The sequence below is a fragment of the Phyllobates terribilis genome, unplaced genomic scaffold, assembly GCF_046119375.1.
Source record: "Phyllobates terribilis strain yellow unplaced genomic scaffold, ASM4611937v1 Scaffold_4__5_contigs__length_816908805, whole genome shotgun sequence".
NCBI classification, from domain to species: domain Eukaryota; kingdom Metazoa; phylum Chordata; class Amphibia; order Anura; family Dendrobatidae; genus Phyllobates; species Phyllobates terribilis.
The window spans coordinates 782,187,297-782,205,341 of NW_027362764.1; the positions used below are offsets into that span (position 1 = coordinate 782,187,297).

General features: G+C 46.3%; 1 pseudogene; it reads right to left on the minus strand.

The window, feature by feature from the left end:
- LOC141266058 (NACHT, LRR and PYD domains-containing protein 3-like) overlaps window positions 1-18,045 on the minus strand; it is a 148,818-nt pseudogene that overhangs the window by 80,776 nt on the left and 49,997 nt on the right.

Sequence of the window (18,045 nt, forward strand, 5' to 3'; positions counted from 1 at the left end):
CCTTTTAAGGACTAGGTTACAGCATTTCCTACGACTTTTATCAGGGAGGTCTGTGCTCTTAAATAGATAGGTTGTGGGAGTAAAGACTAATTGTAATTGGAGTCCTTTTCAGGACTAGGTTACATGAGTTCCTATCAGTTTTTGCCAGGCAGGTCTGTGCCAGTGCTGTGCAAGTTTTTTTCACAGCATTTGGCTGAATCTAGCAAAGCTAATCCTTTTTGGCCTATTGCAGAGTGTGTTAGTCAGTGGAGTAGCCTATCTGTGTTGCAAGATATAACACCTGTGTATAGAATACCAATTTTTTTACTGCACCTAGTGAAGTAAAATCTTTTGGGCATAGCATCATTCTATTAGTCCTTCTATACTGACCTCCATCAGGTTGCAAACTGAATATAATTTTTTTCTGCATCTAGCTCTGAAAAAATATTTGGGCTTCTAGCGGTGTGTGGGACTTGGTCTATTAGTCCATCTATACTGACCTCCATCAGGTTGCAAATTGAATATCATTTTTTTCTGCATCTAGCTCTGAAAAAATAGTTGGGCTTCTAGCGGTGTGTGGGACTTGGTCTATTAGTCCATCTATACTGACCTCCATCAGGTTGCAAATTAAAAATAATTTTTATCTGCATCTACAGTACCTCTGAAAAAATATTGGGCTTCTAGCTGTGTGTGGGACTATTTGTGTTAGTCCATCTATACTGACCTCCATCAGGTTGCAAATTCAAAATAATTTTTTTCTGCATCTAGCTCTGAAAAAATATTTGGCCTTCTAGCAGTGTGTGGGACTTTCTCTATTAGTCCATCTATACTGACCTCCATCAGGTTGCAAATTCAAAATAATTTTTTTCTGCATCTAACCCAGCCAATAGTTTTGGCCTAATACCACAGTTTGGCCACTCAGCTCTGCTCGGTTACCATCCATTGTTTTTTTGTGCAAACAACTCCAGAGTTGTGAATTAGTTAACCACCAAAATGAGTGGAAAATGGCCTGCTGCTGGTGGAAAGGGGAATAGGCGTGTTGGGAAGGGGAAAAAAGGTTGTGTCCGTGGGGTAGGTGTTAAAGCAACAGTAACATCTGCAGAAGAAAGACCATCTTCCAGCCAAACTAAAATGTCTACTTCTTTTAGCGGACAATGTGATAAGATCCCTTTCTTACGGCCACGCCAATCGCTACAAATTCCAGATGAGGCACAAAAACAGCAGGTGCTTCAACGGATATCAAGTGCTCCTTTAAGTGGGCTCTCCTCCACATCAACTTCAACATCACAAATACTCCAGTCCTCAAAGGTGTCACCCAAATCGCACTTGCTTCCTCACAGCTCCCAAATCTCCAGCTGCCCGTCTGAGTATGAGGTAGAACAGATGGTTGAGTCTGCAGAGCTGTTTACTCATACTATAGCCTGGGAATCAGAGGTCGACTCCAGCGCTTCTGTGAATCCAGACGAGGAAATGATCTGCACTGATGCCCAGAATCTTTATGAGTCGGATCCAGGACCAGACGCAGAAGGTTCTGACCATAATGTAGACCCTCATTCCCAAACTGTAACTCCTGTTGGTGGAGACAATGAGGAAGACGATGATAAGACTCAAATACCTGATTGGAGCGACAACTTTAGTTTTTTGTCAGGGCAGGAACAGGTTGGCTCTGAGGACGACGGGTGTGATAACGCACAGGGTGATGATGATGAGGTCGGAGATCCCACTTACTGTCAACCCACAGTCAGCCAAGAGATGAGGTCAGCAGAGGAGGTGGAGGAAGATGCTAGTGACGACGAGGTCAGGTTGCGCCTTCCTGGACAGAGACGTAGTACTGGAAACACGTCAACAACTGCATCCTCAAACACAACTCTGCCTCTCACCACAAGTCGTGGTGGCTCTTCAGGTCGCATGGGTGCTAAGCCTTGCATAGCCTGGGCATTTTTTCAGATCGATAAAGATGACCCAACTCGTGTTATCTGTAACATTTGTCAGCAAAAGCTAAGTAGAGGCCAAAAAATACATAGTTTGAGTACTTCATGCATGAACCGGCACATGGACATGAAGCATAAGTTGCAGTGGGAAGCTCAGTGTGCTACAATGCGGCCTAGCCGGCCGGGCCAATCACCGTCTGCCATATCTTGTGCATCCGCGGCCTCTTCATCCTCTGTGACTGGGGGGACAGCAGTCACACCTGTTTTGGGGCGCAGACCTGCCACCTCTTTACCCGCAACAGCCAGCGTGATTGGCAGGTCATCATTTTCTTTGGAGGTGGTAACACCAGCTGGTGTTGAGCGCTGTCCGACATCGATAGCACCACCTTTGGATCAAGGCAACCTAACATGTCCGCCTGCATCTTCCTCACAGACCAGCAGTTTGCCGGGGACACCCTTATCAACCCCGTCTAAGCACAATAGCCAGCCCTCGGTCCCTCAGATGTGGACAAGTAAAAGACCATTTCCTCCTAGCCATGAGAAAGCTAAGAGGTTGAATTTCACCATCTGCAAGCTCTTGGCTACAGAAATGCTGCCTTTCCGCCTGGTGGACACAGAGGATTTTCGAGACCTTATGTCCGTCGCAGTGCCCCAGTACCAGATGCCCAGTCGGCACTACTTCTCAAAGAAAGGTGTGCCTGCGCTCCACCAGCATGTCGCACACAACATCACCGCTTCTTTGAGAAACTCTGTGTGTGACAGGGTGCATTTCACCACAGACACTTGGACGAGTAGGCATGGACAGGGGCGTTACATGTCGCTGACTGGGCACTGGGTAACTATGGTGACAGCAGGACAAGGGGCTGCTGTCCAAGTCTTGCCGTCCCCACGAGTTGTGCGTCAATCCTCTTTATGTCAAAGTTCCTCCACTGCTTCTGCCTCCTCAACCTCCTCTCGGTCTTCCACCTGCACCCAAAGCCTGTCTGGTCATGCCACAAGCTTTCTAACTGCGCAGAAGGGATCCTGCACACCTCCTTACTATGCTGGCAGTAGGGCTCAACGTCATCAGGCGGTTTTTACATTGAAATGTCTGGGAAATGTGAGTCACACAGCTGAGGAGTTGTGGTCAGCTCTGGAGAACCAATTTCATGAATGGTTGTCTCCACTGGACCTGAAACCAGGGAAGGCCGTGTGCGACAATGCTGCAAACCTGGGTGCGGCCCTTCGCCGGGGCAATGTCACACACGTGCCTTGTATGGCTCACGTGTTGAACCTGGTTGTCCAGCAATTTTTAGCCCACTATCCCAGACTAGATGGCCTTCTGCAGAGGGCACGGTCGCTGTGTGCTCACTTCCGCCGTTCGCATCCCGCAGCTCAGCGACTTACATCTCTACAGAAGTCGTTGGGCCTGCCACTTCACCGGCTAAAATGCGATGTGCCTACCCGGTGGAATTCAACTCTGCACATGTTGCAGCGACTGTGGCAGCACCGACAAGCCCTGGTGCAATACGTTCTGACGTATAGCCTGGGCCAACGAGATTCAGAGGTGGGGCAAATCACGCTGGAGGAGTGGTCTCAGATCAGGGACCTATGCACCCTTCTGCACAGTTTTGAAATGGCGACGAAGATGTTTAGTGCTGACGATGCCATTATCAGCATGACTATTCCGGTGATTTACATGCTGGAGCACATGTTAAACAGAATTCGGAGTCAGGTGGTGGCACAAGAGGAGGTGGAGGAAGTAGAGGAGGAGGAGTTGTATGCGGAAGGGCTAACATCTGCAAGGTCCAGACGGTCGGCAGCACCAAGGCGGCAGGCATGTGAGGGTGGGGGAGATGGTTTTACCAGGCGCATGGTAGCAGCCAAACTAGTGAGGAAGGTGCAGGAGCCCAGGAAGAAGTGGAGGACGAACTGATGGAAGACTCATCAGATGAGGGAGACCTTGATCACATTTCTGTTGTGCGAGGTTGGGGGGAGAGGACAGAGGAAGGAAGCATGATTGTTACCTCGCCACCAACACAACAGGGACTTGGTGCTCCTGGATGCGCAACACACATGAGTGCCTTCTTGCTGCACTACCTGCAACATGACCCTCGAATTGTGAGAATTAGAAATAATCCTGACTACTGGGTTGCCACACTGTTAGATCCCCGGTACAAAAGTAAATTTGCAGAAATTATTCCTGCCATAGAAAGGGATGCACGCATGCAGGAGTATCAGCAGAGACTGTTGCAGAATCTTACATGTGCTTTTCCACAAAATACCAGTGGTGCACGTAGTGAATCTCACAGTTCCAACTTGCCAACCGTGGGACCGTCAAGTGTTCAGCACTCAAACCGTAACAGAACCACAGTATCTGCTGGTAACATCAATTTTGCGGAATCATTTCACCACTTTTTTAGCCCATCCTTTGCAAGGCCACAGGAGACAAGAAGTCTGACACATAGTCAACGCCTAGAGATGATGGTACAGGAGTATCTCCAAGTAAACATTGAAGCCACGACTGTGTCACTGGACCCTTGCTCTTTTTGGGCTTCCAATCTGGATAAATGGCCGGAGCTAGCCACTTACGCCTTGGAGATCTTGTCATGCCCCGCAGCCAGCGTTCTGTCTGAACGTGTGTTCAGCGCTGCTGGTGGTGTGCTGACAGATAAGCGCACGCGGCTCTCCACTGATAATGTAGACAGACTCACGTTCATAAAGATGAACAAATCATGGATCCGAAACGACTTTTCTACCCCTGTGTCATCCTGGGGAGAGTAAAAGCTTGATGATTGGTTAAAATCACCCTACCAACCGTTTTAAGCTTTCAAATTACTAATCATGTTTATCTGTATCTTGACTGGAAAATAATTTGGGCTTTGTAGCAGTGTGCAGCACTGATTCTATTAGGCCATCTATAATAAGCTTCACCAGATTTAAAATTAAAAATAATTTTTAGCTGCATCTAGCCCGGAAAATAATTTTGGGGCTCCGAGATGCGCAAGGCACATAAGTGCCTTCTTGCTGCACTACCTGCAGCATGACCCTCATATTGTCAGAATTCGAAGTAATTATGACTACTGGGTTGCCACACTCTTAGATCCCCAAACTTTTCGATCAACCTTTTCATTTTAATAAAGACCAAAAAAATGGTCATTTTTGAAATTATAAGCATTAGCAGGTTGTTAGAAACTGAAATCAAACAGTTTTCAACTCAAAACTTTATTCTAGGTGATGTTACATTTTCACATAGGACCCCTTGTTCGAAAGGAGCTTCTGAACTCTCTCGTCCATTGAATTTGTCAGGTTTTGGATGGTTTCTGCTTCAATTGTTTTGCATGAGGACAGAATACCCTCCCAGAGCTGTTGCTTAGATGTGAACTGCCTCCCGCCATCATAGACACTCCTTTTAATGATGCTCCAAAGGTTCTGAATGGGGTAGAGGTCAGGGGAGCATGGGGGTCACACCATAAGTTTGTCCCCTTTTATGCCCATATCAGCCAGAGATGCAGATGTTTTATGTGCAGCATGAGATGGTGCATTATCATGCAGAAAAATGATCTTGCTGTGAAATACACGGTTCTTCTTCTTGAACCATGGCAGGAAGTGCTGTTTGAGAAAATCCACATACATTATGGAGTTCATCTTTAGCGCCTTCAGGGATCCTAAAGGGGCCGACAATCTCTCTCCCCATGATTCCAGCCCAAAACATTACTCCACCTCCTCCTTGTTGGCGCTGTAGCCGTGTTTGCGTGGGGTGTCCATCAACCAGCCATCCTCCACTCCATCCATCTGGACCATCGAGCGCTGCACGGCACTCATCCGTGAACAAAACAGTTTTGAAATCAGTCTTCATGTAATGTTTGGCCCACTGGAGCCGTTTCTGCTTGTGTGAAGTGGATAGAGGAGGTCGACAGGATGGCGCATGCACAGCTGCAAACCTCTGAAGGACCCTGCATCTTGTTGTTCGGGGGACATTGGAGGCACAAGCAGCTTCAAAAACTTGTCTGCTGCTATGACAAGGCTTTTTTGCCGCTGCTCTTTCAACCTGACGTAATTGCCTGTAGGAAAGAGTCCTCAATTTGCCCTTATCAGCACGCACACGTGTGTACTGTGAATCAGCTACATACTTCTTGATTGCCAGGACACTTCATCCTGATCATCGCACAATGTTGATTGTAGTCATGCCTTGACCTAAACACTCCACAATTTGTTGCTTCTCAGCAGCCGACACATCCTTTTTCTTTCCCATTTTGGCAGAAAATGTAGGCTGCTTAATAATGTGAGAGAGCCTTCTTAAGTAGTCTTGCCTTTCATTGGACACACCTGCCAAACTAATTAGCACAGGTGTCTGCAATTGCTTACAGTGATATAAAGAGCCCTGACACACATCACCATCAATGAGTTTAACTGACAAACAAACAAATTCTTCCCTTATCACTCCTAAACACTTTTTGCATAATAATTTGGAACGCGGTGTACATGTGCTTTTCCACAAAACACCAGTGGTGCACGTAGTGAATCTCACAGTTCCAACTTGCCAACCGTGGTCTGTATGGAATTGTTCAATAAAGGGCCCAAAATTAAGATAACATAGATGGGAGAGGTCTCTATGAATAGGAATTCCTAAGTATTTGATACCCTGTGAGGGCCAGGCAAAGGGAAAGTTGGACTGGATGGAATCCTATATGGATTTGGGGAGGGAGACATCGAGGGCCTCAGACTTCGCTGCATTGATTTTAAAATTTTACCATGTAACAAAGTGATCTATTTCAGCCATAACAGCATGGATGGATATATGTGATTGAGTGATATATACTAGGACATCATCAGCAAATAGAGAGCACTTGTACTCGGTGCCTCCCACCTCAATCCACCTAATATTGGGGTTATGGCGAATTGATGAGAGCATGTGCTCCGTCACTAGGATGTATAAGAGAGGGGACAGAGAACATCACTGCCTTGTCCCATTGGTGATTGTGAAAGGTGATGAAAATGTTCTGACGCACCCCCTGGGCCTTGGGACACCCGGAGCCGGACCCTTTTTGGTGGATGCTGGTGGTTGTAGTCTTCGTGGCGGCGACCCAGTTCCGTGGCTCAGGGCGGTCAAACCAGTGGCGGAACTATTTATGTGGTTTTCATGTTTAAATGTCCGACTACGCCACCCGTGGATTGCGGTCAGAGTGAACCGCCGCTACAGGGCAGACCGCTGAGGCTGGTGTTGTGGGTGCAGCAGAGCGTAGCATAACTCCCCACGGGAGGAGTATAGCCTCAGGGCAGTGTATGCGGAGGATGGGGGTGATGGTGCAGGGCAGCAGCAGTAACGACACGGAGTCAGTGATGCAGTTCAGGGCCTTTACTCACAGTTCTTATTATCCAGACCACGTCTGCAGGTAACGGCTGCCCACGTCGTACTGTGCTCACCAGGTGAGGGGCTCAGACAACTCCCAGATAACTTTGGAGCACTTCACAGGACCCCCTTTGTGTGTCCTTTGTCTGGCCTTTCTTACCAACACTTCTGTCCGGCTGCCTCGGGCCTCCTCTTGGTAAACTTGGCGCCAGTTTCCCTGACCCTATGTGGTGCCTTCCTAGCGGGTGTAGCGAGGGGCTGCGCCACATAAAATGTCAGAGCCTCCGGTTTCTAGCTGAGGGTCGTTTCCTGCCTCCACTAGTTCGGGGACCGGTCTCCCCCTTTGGCCTGACCCCTCCACGCAGGTGGATTCGGGCGTGCGGTGGCGACTCGCCCGTCCGCACCCCTGGGATCCCTTCATTCCTCGTTCCTGGAGCCTTCTCCGCTCCTCTTCCTTCCTTCTCCCTCTTCCAGGCCTGGGCCTCTGTTACTAGGCCCGCCTCCGGAGCAGAGCTCATGCAGAGCCCCTGCTCCCTGCCACTTCTGATCAGACTTCTCTGCACTGAACTAAGATGGTGCCCACCTTTTATACTCCCTTCTCAATGCACCCAGGAACTGCTTCCTCCCTGCTCCTGCACTACAGGGTTCCCCTTCCTCAGTGTTCCCTCCCCCCACTCCAGCCAGGGACAGGGACTGTCGTGCCCATCTCAGGGGCATATTGGTCGCCCTGCCCCACGGCAATGTGGTGTAATGCATGCAGGTGTCGGGTCCTGATCCACACTCCATCCTTACCTGAGAGTGAGATATCACACCTCTGGGTGAGGTGCAATACGTCTTTAGCAACCGAGCCCTCAGGGTGCTACAGTTCCATTTATCTTCAGTCTAGGTGACGTATTGCGATACAGGGCCGTGATTTTGGCTATAAAAGGGTCCCCTAGACCCCTACCCCAAGCTTTTTAAGAGAATCATATATGGCGTGCCAGGAGACTCTATGGAATGCTTTCTCAGCATCCAACGAGAGTATCTAATTACAAATTTTTAACTGCATCTAGCCCAGGAAATACTTTGTGCCTAGTAGCAGTGTCTGCTAGTAAGCGGATTATCCCGGCTGTTAAGCAAGCTGCACCACCTGTAGTTTAGACACTTAATTTTTTCAAAGGAAATGCTTCGGGACCATGGGATACTTAGTGAAGAGCATCAGGAGGCACCTCAAGGCATAGGGGCTGGGACTGGCAGTAGGATGCCTTGCGGTGGACAGCCGAGCTCGATCCTTATAAAAGCTTTTTAACTGCAGCAGCTTTAGTGGACGCTACTGGAGCTGGAATTACCATGGCTGCTGGCATGAGACTTGCCCTCCAATAGATCCTTGTAAATGGATTTAAAGTGTATTCATTCAAATTAGAGAGACAATTTAAATTAAAAAGCTTAGAGCTGCCTCCACCACAGGGGGGCTCGCTCGACCCACCAGCGGACAGGCACCAGTATTGGGAGAGGGTGGCTGGCCGTCAGGGTTCACCGCGGCTCTGGCACAAACCCGGCGACACGGAGGTGGCACGGGCAGGAGCGGACTGGCCGTGTCGGCTTCTCACTTTTTGGATTTTAGAAGGGCATGACATGCCTATATCTGTGTCTCCCCCTCCTTTTACTCCTCCACCTCTTTTCTTTTCGCATGACTATATGTACTTGTCACTTTTCCATGTGTTAGTTGTGTCTTCTGAGCAGTTTGTCAGCTTTTGGACACCTTTGCAGGTGTTTTCTATGTGTTTCTATGTGTTTTTGTTTGCCTGCCATTGGTTTTAACGGTGTTTCGAAGGTGTTCGACGAACAGTTCGACGAACAGTTCGGCGAACACACGGGTGTTCGACGAACCGAACCGAACTCGAACACTACGGGGGTGGCTCAACACTAGTGATGACATCAACTGATGCTTCAGAAAACTTTATTAGCTCTATTGGAATATTGTCACATCCAGACGCTTTACTGTTTATTCCCGTTGGCATCTTTCAACATGCCCACTCTTGCTTGAAGCTTTATGCATATCTCTTTGATCTTTTGGTATGCCTTCCTGGTCTTGTCCCTCAAATGTTCGCTTTCTATCTCTTTACATATCTTTTGGCATTAAAGTTCTTTGTCTGCTCGAATGGCCCTCTTTAGTCTTTTACTAATTTTGTCTGCGTCCTTCTTGTTACATTTTCCTATTGCCATTCGTCTGTCTATTATGATCTTTAGGGTCTCTTCTGTTAACCATGGCTGTGTGGTTTGCTTCTGCCTCTTGTTAATAGTCTTATTGACTTCGCCATAATAATAGTTTTTATATGTGTCCATAATTTCTTTCTTTCATCTGTGTCCAGTGATGTACAACAAGCCGGAACCCCGAACACGAACCCGAATTTGAAATGCCGAACAAATTCGCTCAACACTACCTCTGACCTGTGGATGATGATCTGAACCACAGATGTGGGTATAAAAAGGGATCTTCTATTCTTCTGCCAGGAGAGGGACTTCACAAAATCACAGCCAGGAATATTCTACAGGACAACTATGCATATGCACACCTAAGGAAGAGTCTGAAAAGCATAGTGTTTTTACTTTTGCATTCCTTCTTAATACAAGAGTCGTTGCTACAATTGAGGTAAGCTGAGCCCCTTACTTCCAGTAGATGCAGCATTTATAGACTAATATTTCCACCGGCAGAGTTTTTTTTTCAACTAATGAATATGTACCCCAAAATGTTACCAATGAAAGGTTCAACTCAACCCACAAAAGAGAAGCCACCACTCACTTACTTCCATCATCAGTCAATGGAAATACAAAAATGGATTTAAAGGGGGTTTAATGTTACTGGTAGCACAAAGGCTATGGAAAAGTGACATGGAGATATCTGCGCCCTCAAATCCAAATGGATCCCATCCCTTTCAAGCCCTGCAGTGAGCCTAAACTGCAGTTAGCATCCACCGGTTTGGTATTTCTGTAGTGGATAAAACTCACCTAACAATTTACGGGGTGCGGTCTCCAAAAGCACCAAGCTGGGGGCAATATATGCCAGCACCCGTAAGGTCAACATGCTCTCTGTACCCTAGATGACTTAATTGAGGGTTGTAGTTTGGTAAATGGGGTCACTTTTTTGGGATGTAGGTTTACTGATGTCCTGGCACCTCAGGGCCTCTGCTAATGTAATGTGGCACCCACAAACCATTCCAGAAAAATCTGCCCTCGAAAATGTCTCTCCTTCTTTTCTGAGCTTTTCAATTTGCCTGAACACTAGTTTCTGACCACACATGGGGTATTGGCGTGCTTAGGAGACATTGGCCCTGATTCATCAAGACCAGTGTTTTTCATGGCAGTCTTGATGAGGAGGTGCGGCAGAGTGTGAGGCGCCTGATGCATGAAGAAGTGCATGATTCCTAATAAATCAGGTTAGGCGCAAGGTGGCGTGCGCCTTGCCACAAGTATGGAGAAAGAATTGTTGTGTAAGGAATGTCAAAAATTTGCGGATCAGGCAACATTTATCAGCTGAAACACACAAAGACACAGTAAAACAAACGTATAAAAATACTCTGTTGTAAAAAAGTAACAGTAAACAGCAAGTGCTAGTAAAAAGGTGATAAAAAACAGGGTATTTAGTTGACACATTTTTTGCAAAAATTGTATACTAAGCCGCTCTACCAACGTCAAGGTAACCCAGATCAGAGCAGTCCCTATCTGATGTATTTAAAAACTGATCATGTGTATGGTACATATATGAGAAGATCTAACAGGTAATGTCCATGTGGACACGCTGCAGAGGTAGCATACACATGATCAGTTTTTAAATACATCAGTTAGGGAGTGCTCTGATCTGGGTTACCTTGACGTTGGTAGAGAGGCTTAGTATACAATTTTGGCAAAAAACGTGTCAACTAAATACCCTGTTTTTTATCACCTTTTTACTAGCACTTGCTGTTTACTGTCACTTTTTTACAACAGAGTATTTTTATACGTTTGTTTTACTGTGTCCTTGTGTGTTTCAGTCTTTTGGTGGTGTGAACACTGTCCTACAGACTTGTTCACTGTGTGCATGGCCCATGTGTTTGTATTTAACATTTATCAGCTGTTAGGTTCCCTTTAACCTTTTTTTTTTTTATTATACTTTTTAGTCTCACAAGGAAACTTGAACATGTGATAATCCTTTAATTGCATTGATAATACGTTGCACTACCTATATAGTATAGTGCATTATCCAGCCTGTCAATTATACTGATCATGCTTTCAGCACGGTCTAGACTTTGATCTATAGCAGACCCTTAACGTCATTATTAGGCTTCCGGTTGCCAAAGCAACCATTGGCTCCGCACAATCACTCTGCAGGGAGCATATGGAGTGACAGAGGGATCAATCTCCTTCTGTTAAGGCCCCGTCACACATAACGAGATCGCTAGCGAGATCGCTGATGAGTCACGTTTTGGTGACGCAATAGCGATCTCGCTAGCGATCTCGTTATGTCTGACAGGTAGCAACGATCAGGCCCCTGCTGTGAGATCGCTGATCATTACAAAGCTTCCTGGACCATTCCTGGGTCGTTGCGCTCCCACTGGGCAGTGTGCATCGCTGTATTTGACACCTTGTCAACGACCTCGCTAGCGATTCAGAACTGAGACACGTAGAGGTGCATAAATTGGACTTTTCTGCGTTCATCGTCCCCGATTGGTGGTCGCTACTGCGTCCTTGTTTTTTCAGATCCCACCAGCGTTCTCCGGCTGTGACTCCACTTTGAACAAATTAGACATCTTTAGCGAAGTAGGTATTGTTTGGGGTCTTAAATGAGTTTCCATTTTTAATTCATTTATAGGACATCTACCAATTATCTGCTATCATTGCTCTTCAGGGAGTGAGGGCTTGGCTTCAATAGCGATCTCGTTAGCAATCTCATTATGTGTGACGGGGCACCAGGACCGTTAACATACTGGCAGCAGTTGTCGCAGCAGGTCTTCGCATCATGGGTGTTTCTGCCATGTCCCACTGGTTGAAGGCCTGCAATTGCAGGATCGTTTGCACGCTATTCACCGAGCTCCACTTCCCCATTGGCTCGGTCCACAGAGTCCACAAAGCCAGGCGGACAGTACGTAATTGCATCACGTCGACGAAGAAAGTTTTGAAGCGTGCAACAGGCCAAAAGAACAGAGTCTATTGATTTAAGCTTCATGTTAATTGGCGTATGAAAAACTCTGAAGCGGTTGGCCACGACAGCGTGTCAGAAAACGTGCTATGTGGGTGTGTGTGCACGAGACCCCTAAAATATCTGCCCATGCAAAAGCATATATATACAGATAGAAGCCAAGCCCTCCCTCCCTGAAGAGCAATGATAGCAGATAATTGGTAGATGTCCTATAAATGAATTAAAAATGGAAACTCATTTAAGACCCCAAACAATACCTACTTCGCTAAAGATGTCTAATTTGTTCAAAGTGGAGTCACAGCCGGAGAACGCTGGTGGGATCTGAAAAAACAAGGACGCAGTAGCGACCACCAATCGGGGACGATGAACGCAGAAAAGTCCAATTTATGCACGCCTACGTGTCTCAGTTCTGAATCGCTAGCGAGGTCGTTGACAAGGTGTCAAATACAGCGATGCACACTGCCCAGCGGGAGAGCAACGACCCAGGAATGGTCCAGGAAGCTTTGTAACGATCAGCGATCTCACAGCAGGGGCCTGATCGTTGCTACCTGTCAGACATAATGAGATCGCTAGCGAGATCGCTATTGCGTCACCAAACCGTGACTCATCAGCGATCTCGCTAGCGATCTCGTTATGTGTGACGGGGCCTTAACACTCCTTACATGCAGCAGTTGCTATTAACCATGGCACATAAGGAGTTAATTGATCCTCTGCAATCCTCTGATAGTGCTTAATCCCATCTGCTATATATTTGTTAGCAGAATCAGTGTTGTTAGACAGCAAGACCCCCCCCCGGGACCATGATCTCCTGGCTCATAATCACCAGCTTTTTACATTCTAAAGGAAAGTGGCACGTCCATTAGGACGTGAACAGCCAATGATGTGATGGGAAATAGTTAAATGCTTGTTAGGTTGGATCATAGCACTTGACGAAGAGAAGAATGATTGTGGTTAGTGATGGCGAGTGTGCCAGGACTTATCTGTAGGGGATACACGAGCCATATGACAAGTTCCCAGGTAAAGTTATGGTATAGGAGGACACCAAGGTCAACTAGGCTGACCAGTCATCGTCTGATGGAAGGCAGGCTTGGAAGACCCTGTGAGATTTGGGGCGAGGGGGCAGACGTCTTGACTATGGAGTTTGATTTTGCCTCCATAATAAATGTTAAAGGAGGTAGCGGAAAGTTTCCACAACGCTGTGTAGGGTAGTGGTTGGGTTACAAGGAAGCGAGGAAGCTTGGGCTAAGATGAAACAGACAATTCCACATTACAGGTGGAAGAGAAGAAGGATCCTTACCATCTCCTGGAGTTATTATATTCATTCTTCAGCCTCAGCAGATAGTGAAATCCCTGAAAAATGAAAAAATATTATTACACTTCGAACAAAAAATAATTGTTTTCTGAATTTTCTCATAATAAAAAAAAGTTTACACTTTTCTTCTAAGTGCCTTTTAGAAATATTTACTCTCTTCAGCGATTTATCCTATGTCCGTTATCAGTAAGCGCCTCCGAGGCTGGGATTCTGCCCTGATCATAATCCCACAGAGCCGAGTCCCCGCTACACTCTCCCTTCACGGACAGCACTCGGCCTTGAGTTGCACATGCGCAAATGTGTATATTGGCTGCAGTTTGAGTTGTGCTCCGCTTGCACATGCTCAGCTTCCCATTGGTTTCTATGCATTCTACTTCAGTGAATGCAGCCCATAGAAGTCTATGGAGCATGGACAGTAACAAGCTGAGCCAGACGTGGTGTCTACAGTCAATACAGGTGTATTGGCAGATCATGGCAGAGCGCTGCCCCCGAAGCCAGGGTGTGGTGCTATTTCAGCTATACGCACACCGAGCGCTGACCCCAGCCTTACAACCATTAATGCGGTAAAGCCCGAGGAGACTCCTGATTACCTGGCTGCTCACATAAAGAAATGAACTGTGATTTTTCTGTCTGTTGTCCTTTTTTTTTGTTTTTCCAGTGGTAATGCTCTAAAAAATTGTAACATGCATGTAAAACACAAAAGTGCTGCAGTATATAAAACATGTACACGTGTTATTAGCTACCATACAAAACAATGTTCTAAAATAAGCGTGAAAGCCCACAGCCACTGTCCTCTCCATAGGACCTAATACGGATAAGATTAAAGACCTCATAAATCAGTGGGATAGGCTATCTGATGTGTATGGGGGCATCCCGACACTCCCACAACACTTGATGTTGAGACGGGAGGATGAGGATCTTCTTCTGCAGGCGAGTCTGGTCGTTGCTTAGGCGAGGTTCACATTATTACAGTGCTCTCCAACAAGCACTATATGGGGGTTTTGGTCGGAATTTCCATAAAACCCTGACAAAACCCCAACGGGATCACTTGACTTTGTCTTTTCCAGACATGCCACGTTATTATGCACATCTGAAAAAGACAGATACTGCCAGAATGGAGGCCAGACAGTGACTCCATCGGCTTCATTCCAATGGATGGCTTCATTGTGGTTTTGTTGGGTTTCCCATCGGAATAACGGTTTTTGGGGATTCTGATGTCCATGCCAGGGAGCATTGCATTATAATGATCCTAGCCTTAATCTGCTCTTCTCTTGGACAACACATGAACGATTAGTCGAGCTGAACTGTGTCTAGCAGAGACGAGAGAAAAATTATCTAAGGTTTATGGGCTCTGTTAGGATAAAGCAGAAGGTCCATGGTCACCACACAGCCAAAACCACAGTAACCAGTAGCCGCTTTGGTTTTCAAATTGCTCATTAATCATTCACTCAATTTTGCAATAATTTATTAATGAGCAATTTGAAAACCGAATTGCAAAACCCAAAGGCCAATCGTAATAAGCCCAATGACTGTAATGCTTGTTAGACAATCACAAAACTACTTATGGCAGGGTAGAGACCACTCTCACTTACCCGTACCGTTAATAGCGTTGTGCTCTATATATGAAAAAGTAAAAAAAAAATACCACACTCTGTAGACAGGTATATATACAAGTGGGCTCATTGACCTCGTCATGGTATGGACAGGCGGTATGGTGGTGGTGCAGTCACAGTTTGGCCAATGGCCACACGACTGTGAAGCAAAATTAAGCCTCAGATGGCCACTGTGGGAGCATAGTTTTGACTACATGTGACTGGTCGCACTCTCTGAGCCTACCATTACTATGTTTTTTCCACTCTTTCCTTTCCAGACTTCCCAGCTTGGAGGGAACACTGATCGCAGCAAGAAGCAGGATGACATAAGAGAATCACTGATGAATAAATACAGATATGAAATATACCCCAAGTAAGTATGAGAATCACCGGACACAAAGCATCCTTATAAAAACTGCAACACCAAAAAAGAAGTGGTGGAGCAATGGAAATCCCAGGATGGAGACGTCACTGATCTACAAATGGTGAAAAAAATGGAAACTACATTTTCTAGACCTCTGGATTTCTTCAGCCTGGAGTCTGAACCTCGTGCAGAAATCCCAGCATGTCCGGCCTCGGCTGCTGTCACTGAGGTCATTAATGGTCGTCCGAGGAAGGTTCTCCTTTCTGAATGCACTTGGGCAAAGTGTCAAGAACCGCTGCTGGCAGCTGCTGTGTAATCACTGATCAATGACGTCCCCGATGTGCTCGATGGAGAGGAGACGCTGGAGCCACGGGAGCAGGTTTTGGTCACACAGGCGGCTCACAGTAATATGAAGAACATGTGGCTTGGGGATATTGCAATGAAAAACAGCTCCTGGAAGAAATGGCCACTGGATCCATCACCAAATTAATGTAATCCTGAGCTGTTGGTGACCTGATGAAGGTCTGTCTTACCTGAAAGTTGTGCACAACCAGTAGAGACAAAATATTCAGAGAGGAGAAACGACAGAGTACAAAGGAATGAAGGAAGGGAGGGAGGATCCTGTAACGGTGAGTTTCCCTTTCAGTTCTGGGTGATGATTCTTTGTGTTTTCTCACTAATCGCTGCTGGTTTTCTTCTGCTCATCACTCTCCTTCTACGTCTCTCCAGCATCTTGTAGAACCTAAGAGCTCGGCTTATTGTGTATGTTTATTTCAATCTGAAGAGTCAATCAAGTGGCTTGTCCCCAGCACAAGAAAGGATGCAGGTCAACGTTTTCCAGAACATCTGCCATTTAGATGCAGCTGGGGGTCCGGATACACGTCAAGCTGCTTTATGAGGTCCAATTTTCCTCCTGTCGTAAGAACAGTAAAATGGAAATCGAGCAGCTACGGATCCATCACACAAGAGACACCGATTGCTTCTGACAAACTCTATTGGCTTATGGGATGTCATAGAATCATAGAATGGTAGAGTTGGAGGGGACCTCCTGCGTCATCTGGTCCAACCCCCTGCTCAAAGCAGGATTCCATTAGGGGCTTACTTCACTCCTCATGTTGCAATCACGCTTACCTTTGGTGGAGTCAAGTATTTATGTCCATGAGGAGGAGCGATCGGTAGGAATAGCTGTCAACTGAACGAGACAACAGCTATCGAAGGTCAGCGTGCATATTCTGCTGGCCATACACATCAGGTACGTGCCACATTCAAAAGCAGCATGAACTTGTTATTTGGAATTGAAAAGGCATCCGCTGGTTTCCCTCAAGAATATTGGTGTCAGATGGGGATGGCAATTTGCCTTTTTTTTTTCTGGACAGCATATCAAAAAATCACGGACAGCCAATATTTTACTGACATGGGAAAACCATAATGAATCATCTGATATGTCTGCAGCCCAGAATTCTGATCATTCTGTACACACTGAGCTGTAAAGTGGTGATAATTGCAATCATAAGAATCTTCAGCCTCAAAAAAAATCACGAACATCTCAAACATTTTTTTATGGACTGGGTAAAAAGTGCCCTATTTTAACGGACTGTCCAGAAATTTCTATATGGTTGACCACCCTGATGCCGGGGCATCCCTTCTTTCACACAAGGAACATACATCGCAGTAGGGAGTGATTGGGTGTTTTTTTCTGACTCGTTACATGCCATAGCCAATAGTGACCATGGCTTCGTCTGCCGGTTTATCGCCATTTTGCAGGGGTATGCTGCTTTACTATGGCAGCTGGAGACCTGGCTATGTTTGCCAGGTCTTCCAAAGATAACCATGATTTACAATAGTCACGCTAAAGTAGGTTAAAACAGGGGTCAAAAACATATTTCATTTTTAAAAATTGTCAAAAATAAAGTAATTCATATACTGTATGGTACAACCACAATCAGTCAGGAAAAAATAGTTTTTTAACCCCTTCCCAGCATAAGACTTAATAGTATGCCTTCTGCCTGATCCTTGTGTATGGAGCGGGCTCAAGGGCTGAGCCTGCACCATACTAGGTGAATGCCGGCTTTACTGGATTGCTGACATCTGCCTGTAACTACAGCAGCCAGAATGACCTATGATTGCTGTCGTTTAATCAGTTAAATGCCGCTATAAATGCCTTAAAGCGGCATTCAAATGACGTAATCGCTGATGCAAGGTCACTTCCAGCAGTGTGACCGCAGGGAGCTGATGGATGGTTATGGTAGCCAGGGACCTGCTGAAGGCCCATGTCACCACCATCTTGGTGAAAGCTCCGTCTGTAGGTGGACTCCAGAAGAGAACATATTTTTCACTATATACTACAAAACTGTAGTAGAAGTATTTAGTATAAGCCATC